This window comes from Rousettus aegyptiacus, unplaced genomic scaffold (assembly GCF_014176215.1).
Source record: "Rousettus aegyptiacus isolate mRouAeg1 unplaced genomic scaffold, mRouAeg1.p scaffold_m13_p_11, whole genome shotgun sequence".
NCBI lineage: Eukaryota > Metazoa > Chordata > Mammalia > Chiroptera > Pteropodidae > Rousettus > Rousettus aegyptiacus.
In genome coordinates this window covers 1,753,073-1,763,762 of record NW_023416286.1, presented here as the reverse complement: position 1 = coordinate 1,763,762, position 10,690 = coordinate 1,753,073, and the positions used below count along the sequence as shown (strand labels likewise).

The window sequence follows — 10,690 nt, the reverse complement described above, 5'->3', positions numbered from 1 at the left end:
CATTTCTCCACTTTTCGCCTCTATAGATTTGTCATTTGTGAGTAATTTCATATGAATGGGAAAACAACGAGGTTCTTTCGTGACCCCCCGCTTTCTCTGCCCGTCACGTTTCCGAGGTTCGCCCACGCTGTCGCGAGCCTCTGTCCTTCGTCTCCTTGGATGGCCGCGCGGCGCCCCATTGCAAGGACGCGCCCCGTTTCGTTCAATCCGTTCGCGAGTTAATGGACACTTTGGGTTGTTTCCACGTTTTGGCTCTCGTGAATAACGCGTCTGTAACATTCACGTACGATTTTGCACGTGTGCGCGAGTTTTCATTTATTTTTGGTTAGATGCCGAAGAATGAAATGTCGAGGCCGTAGGCTAAGTCTGCATTTAGCTTCTTGAGAAGCTGCCGAAGTGGTTTCCAAACAGTGGGACCACATTTCACGGGTGATTCAGGAGCACAGCCGTTCGTAGGCGTCCTCACCAACGCTTGGTACCCTTTCCTTTTTGATTCTAGCCACCACCCCAGGGGGCATCTCGTGGTCTTTCCGATTTGTATTTCTCTTTCAGCTTTTAAATCCTTAAATTCATCCATTATCAACATTTAAAACTTTTAATTACTGCTTTTTTTTTTGTCATCACACTTCCTTTTTAAATTCAACTACTCACATTTCCTTGAAAAGGTAGTAACTAAATAATACATACAAATTGATAGGCTATTATAAACGAAAGATTCACTCGACCGAAGAAGCCTAAGAAAATTAAGCCATGCTATAACAGGCTAAAGGCGTTAAGAAACATAAACTAAAACGAAGAAGATCACTTTTATAATCCAGTTTTAAATCACGTTACAAATAAGGAAATAAAAGGGTGAAAGAAAAAGATGGGTTTGGAGTCAGGGAAAATTCAGCCAACACAACCCAATCTGCTGCTGCTTCTACAAGGCTCGTCCAGGCCTTTCCCGTGATGCCCCCTGATTTGGGCGAACGGGTATGTTTTCTGCTGATTACTTTAATAGCTAACATTTGCAGAGCGCGTCTATATACGTCAGAAACTGAGTGTGTTTGTGTGTGTATCTGTGGATATGTTTTAAATGTCGACAAGTCCCTGTGAAACGAACTTTTGCCATCCGCACGTCAGCTCACATGCGAGCCCTCCGGCCCCACTCGAGGTGTCCGGGAAGCAGGTGGTGGCCTGGCCTACCCAGGTTTTGGGTAAAATGCAGTGCCTAATGTACACGCTGTAACTGAGCAGCTCTCTCCCCGTTTGAGAAAGCAAGTGAGCTGGAGGCCGACTGTAGAGAGAATAACTTCAAACCCCTTCAAATGGGAAACAAATAAAATTAAGTAGAATTGGCGGCAACTTTTATAACTTAAACTATTATTAATATGAAAGCTTGCCCACACCCATGTGTGTCACGGCTGGTGATTGAGTATGAACGGGGAAACGATGAATTGCCGAAGGCTACGAATTGTAGCCTGTAAATAACGCGTCATAAGCGTGAGGCTCACAGACTTATTCTTCCTTAGCCTGCGTGGTGCCGTTGCATGCTCTCACGGTGATAATTTACGGTTGCCGTTACAGTTACATCTGGACCCGTTTTACGTTTGACAACGTCTGTGTTTCATGGTAAGTGTTAATACTGAAACATTTGACCAAGTCAGCCATAAAAATCCACGAATTACGTACGGACAATTTAAAAAGTGATTAGACTGGGCTCTCTACTACGCTGCATGTGAACTTTCTGTCTTAGAGATGGTAAGGTCGACCCAGAATTATTACACATGTGATCACTTAATAATCCCTTCGGCAATGATGATGATGATGATGATGATGATGATGATGATGATATGGAGAACAGGCCACAATTAGAGAGAGTCCCTATGTTGTAATTAACGCAAGGAAATCCGCAGACCTCGTCGTTTCTTTCTGAGACAGACTTTCTCTGTGATTTTTTCATAGATCATTTAGACTTTCTGTGCTTCTAATTCCGTAACTGTAAAGTACTGCAGTAGTAAGCATGCTACTTAGCAGAAACGTTTGTTTCAACCAGAGATAGCTCCCTGCCCCCTCGACAGAGCTTCCTGGGGACTGAGAAAGGTGATAAATGCCCCGTGGGCTCTCGCTGAGTCTTCTCAGCTCAAAGCAGAAAAGGGAAAAAAAGCTCCTAAAAACCGGAAGCCCCGCCCCAACACACTATTCAAAGAGAGTCTGTTTCTCTTATTCGAGAGCCATTGGAAAAGGCTTAGCTGTGCATTTCACAGCCCACAACCGTCCAACAAATACTTACTGTACAGTAAAAGGCAGGCTGCTAGAGAAGGCATGCACGTGCACACACACACACACGCGCGCGCACATACACGCGCACACACACACACACACCTGTCTTTAAGGAGCCGTCAGTGCAGAGGGCGGGATGTGGCAAATATTCAAGTAACTCCGCGAGGAATAGAAAGAAATGCCACGGAATCAGCATGAAAGGGGCAGGGGTCAGGAGAAGAGAGAGACCCATCCGGTTTGGCTAAGGAAGGCTTCATGGCCCTCGAGCGAGGGCTTCAAAGATGGGTCTGGATTGCGGGCAGAGGGAAGGGTGTGACCAGGCGCAGAGGCAGAGAAGCACAAACCGCGGCCAGGGGCAGCGTGTGGTCCCCTCGGCCGCTCCCAGGGGTAGGAGAAGAGAGGGTTCGAGTCGTAAAGGCGGCTCGGTTGCAGGGAACGGAAAATCCGCCGAGGTTCTCTAAAGACAGAAGTGAAGACAGGTGGGCCCAGGGGGACTGGACTTAGAAAGTCAGATGTGAAGGCCGCTGTCCCCCCGTTCCTCACGGGGCCCCGGCCCCTCGTCCTCCTGCGTGGGACTTTCCGCGCAGTCTTTTCTCCCCACAGAGCCAACTCGTCTGCGAGGACAGTACCGGCTCGCGTGTGGCGCCGGCTCGCACCGGGCTGCAAACCATTTCATGAGACTCTCTGGCCCAGGTCCTGTGCCGGGCGGCAGTAGGTTCAGCGGCAGCGTACAAGCTTGTCCCTCCCAGTCAAGGCACCCGGGCTCCCTCCGTCTCGTCACTTGGCCATGCCCGCCTCCTGCCCCCTGACTCCCTCGGGCTCCGGATGTCACCCAGGCGCCAGCTGCCCTGTCCACCTTCAGCCAGCGGAAAGGAGGAATGGGGGAAGGGCGCGCTCTCTTCCTAAGACGACTTTCCGGAGGCTGCACGTGTCCGCTTATTGAGGGCGACCGCGTGATGTGCCATCTACACTGTGAAAGAGGTTGCTGTGGATACTTAGACCAGACTAACAGGCCTGAACTAGGATTTTTCCCGGGACGAATGGAGAATAAGATACAAGTGTATCCCTGCGTATATTTGGTTAGCAGGACCGCGTGCGAACGGCCACACCCAGCTGTAGGGGGCGCTGCACACACTGTCTTTATTCTGGGCAGCTGTGGGCTGAGCTAAAACCTGGGAAAGACGAGGATGGAGAGCCAATTAGTGTTTCTGACGCCCAGCAAACCTCCTGCTTGGAATTTGCAAGTTTGTCGTAGTCTGGACTGGTGTCCTGTAGGACAGGGTTTCCCTGGGCCCAATCAGCCGTGAACAGGAAGAGGGCATGGGGACCTTGGGACCGTAGGGCTCCCCTTTCCAGGGGCTGTGTCCAGCAGCACAGACTGAAAAAAGGGGCCCGGGCAGAGTGGGCAAAGTGACTGACTTGTCAACTACAGTAGGCCGCAGATACGCTGCAGAGGGGGATAAACCAGCGCAGCGGGCAGGCCGTGGAAATTGCCAGAAGGTTTCTTCACAGGGAAATGGTGCGAACGGGACTCTACTACAACAAGGTCATCCCAGCCGTAGTGTGCGGGCTGATTCGGAATAAGGTGGGATGGAGAGCTAGAAGTCCCCTTAAACGACCCCTGCATTAGGCTAGGTGAGATTGAACTTGACAGTGAGCGGATCTTCAGAAGTGGGGGAGAACTCTTAGAGCTGGGCAGGAAATCACAGCACCAAGAAGGGGTAGCTGATGATATGATGGCAAGAGAGGGGTAAGAAAACCTTTAAAAAGTAGAATTACAACTTCAGGAAGCGTGACGGCGTGGGCCACGTCACATAAGTGGCGTTGAATACAGGCGTGAGTGTATTCTATACTGCCATACGATAACGCGGCATCATAACGATGGCCCTGTTCTTAAACACAGTCGTTATACCATGTTCCAGAAAGCAATAAAGCTTGCGATACATTATATAAAATGCTTTTATTCAAAACGGTGAGGCGTTTTGTGTTTACTTGAGAGGTAAGCTTAGGTATCTGGAAGATTCTCTCATACGAAACATCTTATTTCTCCAACAATAATGAATTGAGTCCTCACTATACCTGAAGCAAACATGCCGTGAGACGCACATTACACGTAGTATGGTGCTTAATGCGTACATCACGCTGGCCTTGCTGGACCCCGGAAAGAAAACGCGGCTCCAGAAACCCGCGTGCGGCATTCTAAACCCTCAGCTGAACAGATGGACGAGTCTTTCAAAAAACGTCCAGCCTCTCGTTTATCCTGGAAGTGCAGTTAAACGATACATGAGGCGAAACACTTAACATCAGTCCCAGGTGATCGTACCTGTCGGAAGGTGTGAGGTTCCCGGAACGATTTCCGCGACAGTTTAGTCCTTGGACAGAAAACGTGGGGTAACCCAAAGATAAGAGCATGAGAAACAGATGCAGAAATCTGTGGCCATCTTTTGCGCTTACATAGAAACGCAATAAACGGCCATTTCTGCCCAGCGTTATGCTCCAAATTTAAAGAAATACACAGAGGAAATCTTAAGAGGAGGCCTCTTTGGTCCTTTTGAATAACAAATGGGAGAACTATACCAGAATGGTTGGAAGTAAACTACACAAAGAAGCTTCTAGAAATGTGAGCCTCTGCATGGGGGATTTTTTTTTTTAACATCCCTCGCAGATTATTTTTGACTTAGCCATGCAGGGAGTCTATTTTAAAGCTCCCAATTTGAAAATCATGGAAGCTTTATAAAGTCCACCTGCAACCCTTTTTAAGAATATAACCCTTTATTCTCTGGAGGATGAAAACCTCTCGCCTATAAAAACTTTGTGAAGCTGTCACTATCAATAGGGTAAAAAAAGAAAAAAGTCGACAAAGAAGAAACAAATTGCATCTTCGGAGAAGTTTCCTTGAGGCTCTTGTTAAAAGCTATAACCTCTGATGTTAACTAAATTTAACCCATGCTGACCCTCGCGGTGGCCCTTAACCTTTTCTTTCTTCTGCTTCCTGTGGCTGCTGGGGACAACGGGCCCGGTCCTTGGAAAAGCCTTCTCTGTAGCACACAAAGGCCCAGCCTTCCTGCTACCCAGTCAGGAGGCCCCGCGTCGCCCGCGGGGTCAGCACCTGTGCAAAGAAGCAGGTGACAGCGGCCAGCCTGCCTCCTCCTGGAGCGAGTTGTTAGAGTATCTACCCTTCAGCCATCGCACTGTGGCTTCGGGCATTCAAGCCACTGAAGTTCAAGTTCTGTGAATGCGGACTTTAAACAAATTACTCTATTGCTGTTCAACTGACTGTAAAATTAGTAGATTTACTGTTGCAAAAAAAGAAAAAAGAAGAAGAAGAAGAAGAAGAAGAAAGAAAGGAGGACACGTGGGCGCTTGATTTCCCCTTTGGTAAGGTCGCACGTGCGTCCTCAGCTGCGGCAGCTTTCGGGGGGAGGATGCGGTCAAACAATGACCGCAACGTACAGTGGTGAGTCTCCCTATACAGTGGCCGTGTGACACTCCGTGTCTGAGGAACTTTCTAAGAAGGAATAATGTGCTTTTAATTCCATTTCCCCCGATGGAAAACAACGAAAGGACAAATTCGTTTCATCGCTAACGTTAAATTTGCTGTCGGGCCTGCCTGCCTGAAATGTCCTTGTGAGTGTGTAAAAACATGACTGAGTTTTATTTTAAATGTAAAATGCTGATAACTCGGTCCTGTTTTGCTTTGATTTACACAGTAGTAATCACCATATATTTGTTAGGTTTCCTGTTCTTTGCATTTCTGTATGACGACCTACTACGACGGTAATGGAAATTACTTTCATTGTTTCAAAATGACCGAAGCTAACTGAATCACCCCAAAACTCAATACCTTTGAAATGGAAACACTTGGCCGTGTTTTTCCAAAGGAGACTTTTGAACCTACTTTCTGCTTCGATCACTTACACAAGAGACTTTTCACAGAAGATAAATGGACCTTCCATCGATAAAAACTCTTTTATCTGGCAGATATAAAAGCTTTTTAAAAATTTCATTACAATAGGTCATTCGCTTTAGACACATTTACTTGGCTCACTCACAACCACCATCATATTTTAATAATTGGCGCCATCGCTTTTTGCCAACAGAAATGATTAATTGGGAGTCTAACGTAATGGGACATCTTACACGTGGTAAAGGGATTTATTCTGAATCTAAAGATAACTGGAGAATACATGAAGGGCTTTAACACAGATGTGGGCATGTTTTCTCCAGCTCTTCTACAAAAGCAACGTACGTGGCCTCGTGATGGATTCAGAAAGAGTCCCTAAGTCCTTACGAACGTCAAAATGGGCTAAATCTCTTTGCCTGGAGTTAGTTTCTCTCTCTCTCTCTCTCTCTCTCTCTCTCTCTCTCTCTCTCTCTCTCTCTCTCTCTCTCTCTCTCTCTCTCTCGATGCTGAGGATTGGAATGGATTATACAGTTCTGCCTGAGATTCGGTAAGAAGGCTCCCCAGCTGTCAGATGTTGTGGGAGCAGACAGCCGATTTGGGGCTGAGAGTATCTTTAGGAGGTTTCGGATGCTACTCCCCACTCACAGCCTCTGCATGCCTTTGCACAAGTTTGTACACGCACACCCAGGAGAGTGTGGATCTTCAGTTATTAAACTGGCACTTATGAGAAAGTAGCTGCCATTTAAGACAACTGCTCTCGGCTAGATTTAGTTGGCATAGCTCTCACACATAACAGATTTCACTTCCCCTTCTAGCAAAACTACCCTGATAAGAGCTTACGATCTAATGGAAGGTTGGGGGGCATATGGACTATGATCCATTAACAACTATGTAAGAATATGCTGACTAGTTGAGCCCATACACACTTTGCCACATCTACTTTACCTTAAAAATAAAGACAGGATTTTGACCTTTATTAAGATTCACTTCTTCAAGTTATCGTGGCATCCCGGAGACACAGCCTAGTGTGTTAATGACCTTTCAAAGAAATCGCCCGCAGAATGATTACTCTGCGGCACAAATATTGAACCTCGGAGACCTCAAGTTAAGCAACTGTGTCCTGCACTACTCATGCCAGTGGAGAGAGAGGGGCCTTTGAAAAATAACAGGCGAGGAGGATAAAATGTAGCCTTTAATCCTTCATCAGAGCAAAACACCAACATACGCATTGTGAGAGAAAACGCGCTGTTCAGGGACCAGTCATGGGAGTTAATGTGCGAATCACGCTGTGGTGGGCGTGGTTTTCCAGTCACCACCTCTGAGTCTCACTGAGTTACATTTTTGTGTTTGGGGGCTTGGGTTTATTATTATTATTATTGGGTTTATTATTATTGTTGTTGTTGTTGTAAATCATGGGTAGAGACGGTAACAATTGGGGAAGCTCTGTGTACTTCTGAGAGTCCCCTTCCAGACACATACCAAATCAGACAGTTTCCAGAGGATTGGTGACATAGTCATACCACTTCCCCAAACCCGGAGGTGTCCCTTAGCAAGGAAAGGCCATAACTACAGGAGGCGTCCCGGAGGAGCCAGTTGCCTGCTTCACTGTCTTCGTTCCAGGGTCTTCGAAGTCAGGCTCTCCAGGACTCTTTAAAAGCTGCCATGTCTCGTTTCAGCTGGAGATCAAAGCAGAGTTCAAGAGATGAAAAAAAAAAAAATGGCTTCTATCGTGGGCACAGCTGTAACACCCACCCTTTTCTGGTCACCCCTTCCAGGAACAATGGGCACCTCCTTCACGTCGAGACATCTGTCAGTGACTTCCCAAATCATCTACCCTGGACACATATGTCCTCGAAGAGGCGTTACAGAAGGAATGCTGGCAGGGAGCAGTGGGGACCAATGATTACTTGGTGCGGATTGATTCATATGAAGCTTCGCCAAGTATCAAGTCCTCCATTTGGTGGGTAAACGCTTCGACCCACGCCACACATTTCACTTACCATCTTCGCAGATCTGCAACCTCAATGCTTCGCTCATGACTTTAGTCTAGCAGTGTAAGGAACATTTATCTTTTAAGAGCACTGACTCTGGCACTAGGTGGCCTGGGCTTTTTATTCTTGAATCTGCTACGAGCTGTGCGACCTTGGGCAAATGACTTCTTTAGGTTTCGGTTCCCTCATCTCTGAAATGGGGTGATAACGTTCTTAGGATGAAAGGACTTGATACAAGTAAAACGCTTAGAACGGTGCCTGGCAGACACGGGTAAATGCTAGAGCTGTGAGCCTTAGACTGCTGAACATCTAACGTCTCCCAGGGAACTCTGCTAGTCTCTCTGTCCTCAGCTCTCACGAAGCAAACATGGCTTGGTATTAAGGAATAATTTGGGTAGAACGAAATGAGTATCTAGTTCTTCTTTAGCTTGGTAATGGCCAGCATGCAAGTATTAGCCCTGGACTCTGGCTCACAGACACAGCTGTTTGTTGGTTTACCACTTCGCTATTTGAACAAACGCTGTCTACTGTGCCACACTTGGGACTTGATAAGGAAACTCAGACCTGCTTTTTTATTTTTATTTTTTCAAGGAGCTATTTGAAGCTGAACAAGTTTCCTCCTTCGTCATCAAAGCGGTAATACCTGACCCAAGGAGTTATTTAATGGGAATAAATAAAACTATGCGTTCTGCTGGGTTATAAGTATCCAATAAATGCAATTTCCTCCCCTGTGATAAATGAACATATTCGCTACTTAGGTGGCTTCGCTAAATCACGGCTGGAGATTCTCACTCTGCCACCGACGACTTTCCCATTGAAGAGATGAGAGGGGCAGGAGGTTGACGCCAATAGACCAACGGAGGCCACAGCCGTCTGCGGCCTCGGGGCTCAAGGGCGGCCCCCCAAAGACAGGCAGGGGAGACAGCAGAGCCCTGCACCCGAAGTGGGACTGCTCCACTGAGTCCCCCGCTGCTGACCCGTTCGAAGCTCTCCCAACGACGGGTCTCGAACCTTTGACTTCCGAGTCTGTTTGCTCACCCGCAGAACGGGGTGCGGGGCTCCTGACTCCACATGACCATAAAGACGTTTATGAACGTTCTCCGTAAGCCCTAGCGGGAGTGCAGCCACAACGAGGTGAGCGCCGACGCAACATTATCCGGGGATGCGAAGCTCCGGCGGCCACGCAAATTCGGCGCCCTCGTCTTCTCACCTCTGCAGACACACGAGACACAGGTGAGAAGCACTGTCCCCGCGGGAGCCACCCCTCGCCCTCCCATTTTTTTTTTTTTTTTTTTTTTTTGTCGGCGGGATTTATCCGGCGAGCCGGGAAGCGCTCCTCCCCGGGCCGCCTTTCCTTTAACGGACGGCGGCCGAAGCCCCGCCCACTACGGCGAGCGAAGCGGAGTCGCCGGCAGCTCGGTGCTGCGCCCCACGCCGGACCGCTCGGAGCGCCGGCGCCGCGCGGGGAGGCTGAAGGCGAGGGGCGCTGCGCGGGGTGGGGGCCTGCGGCAGGGGGCCGCGGGCTCGGGGAAGCGGCTGCGAACGAGGCGGCCCCCCGCTCGGCCGTGTCGCCGGAAGGTCAGTGCCACCCAAGCTGCCGGGCGGAGCGCGGAGAGGCCGCGCGGGCCTTGCCGCTCGGTCGGGGACTCGGGGGGACGGTAGCGCCGTTGCGGGCCCGGCCCCAGCTGCAGCTGGGGGGCTCCGCGGAGCCACAGGACTTGACCCGACGCCGACCCTTACGTGTTCGGGACGTCCCACTCGGCCATGGCAGCGCGCGCACGCGCACGTACGCACGCACGCCGTGCGCCCCCCGCCCCTTCTCGGTGGGCGTGGCGCCGCGGTGCACGTGACCGGGCCCGCTCCGGGTGAAGGTGCTCGCAGGTGTTTGCGTACCTGGGCTCTGCGCCTGGGCAGCGGGCGGGCCGCGCTCAAGGTGCCGCCCTGGGCCGTGGTGCGCGAAGCTGCAACGGCGCTGTGAGATTTTCCTTCCCACTTATTATCACTCAGTAGGCTCCATGGCATAAGACCCCGAAAGTAGTAAATAATCTCTAAGAGGTCGCGGTTCCAGGTACATGTTAGGAAGGCCCTCGGTCTAAGAAAGTACGGAGTGGAGGAAAATCAGCGACAATTTATTGTGCCAGGCGCAGCTCAGTAAAGGAAAAAACATTCTGTGCCTGCTTCGTAGAACTTACATGTAGTGACGGAGGGAAATGGTAATAAGATAATCACTAAATTATCGTCGTCGTAAGTGTTGTAAAAGAAAAATAAACTATATTATGGAAAAATAAACTGTATTATGGAAGCATTTAACGTTGGGCGTCGATGTTGAGCTCAACAGACAAATCGAGGGGTGAGTAGAGGTAGAGCTGGCCAAGTCTGGGCGCTGTCAGGGTGCCCAGAGCAAGATGGCACTAGGCAGTGATCTCGTGTTTTCTAAATAAAAGGGGAAGAGCGTTTCAAGAGTCTCAAAGTCCACTGCGGTTCAAGCAGAAAGGAAGGTCGGTGTAAAAGGAGGCTGGAGAGGAACCTCGTG

At 49.3% G+C, this 10,690-nt stretch overlaps 1 long non-coding RNA gene across 1 annotated transcript; it reads right to left on the bottom strand.

Moving 5' to 3' along the window:
• Positions 1–7,213: 7,213 nt before the first annotated feature.
• LOC118609329 lies at positions 7,214–10,106 on the bottom strand. Its single transcript, XR_004953275.1, has 2 exons — positions 9,898–10,106; positions 7,214–9,369 (listed from the first exon to the last, which is right to left on the bottom strand). It is a non-coding gene; the product is annotated as an uncharacterized LOC118609329 (long non-coding RNA).
• Positions 10,107–10,690: the final 584 nt, after the last annotated feature.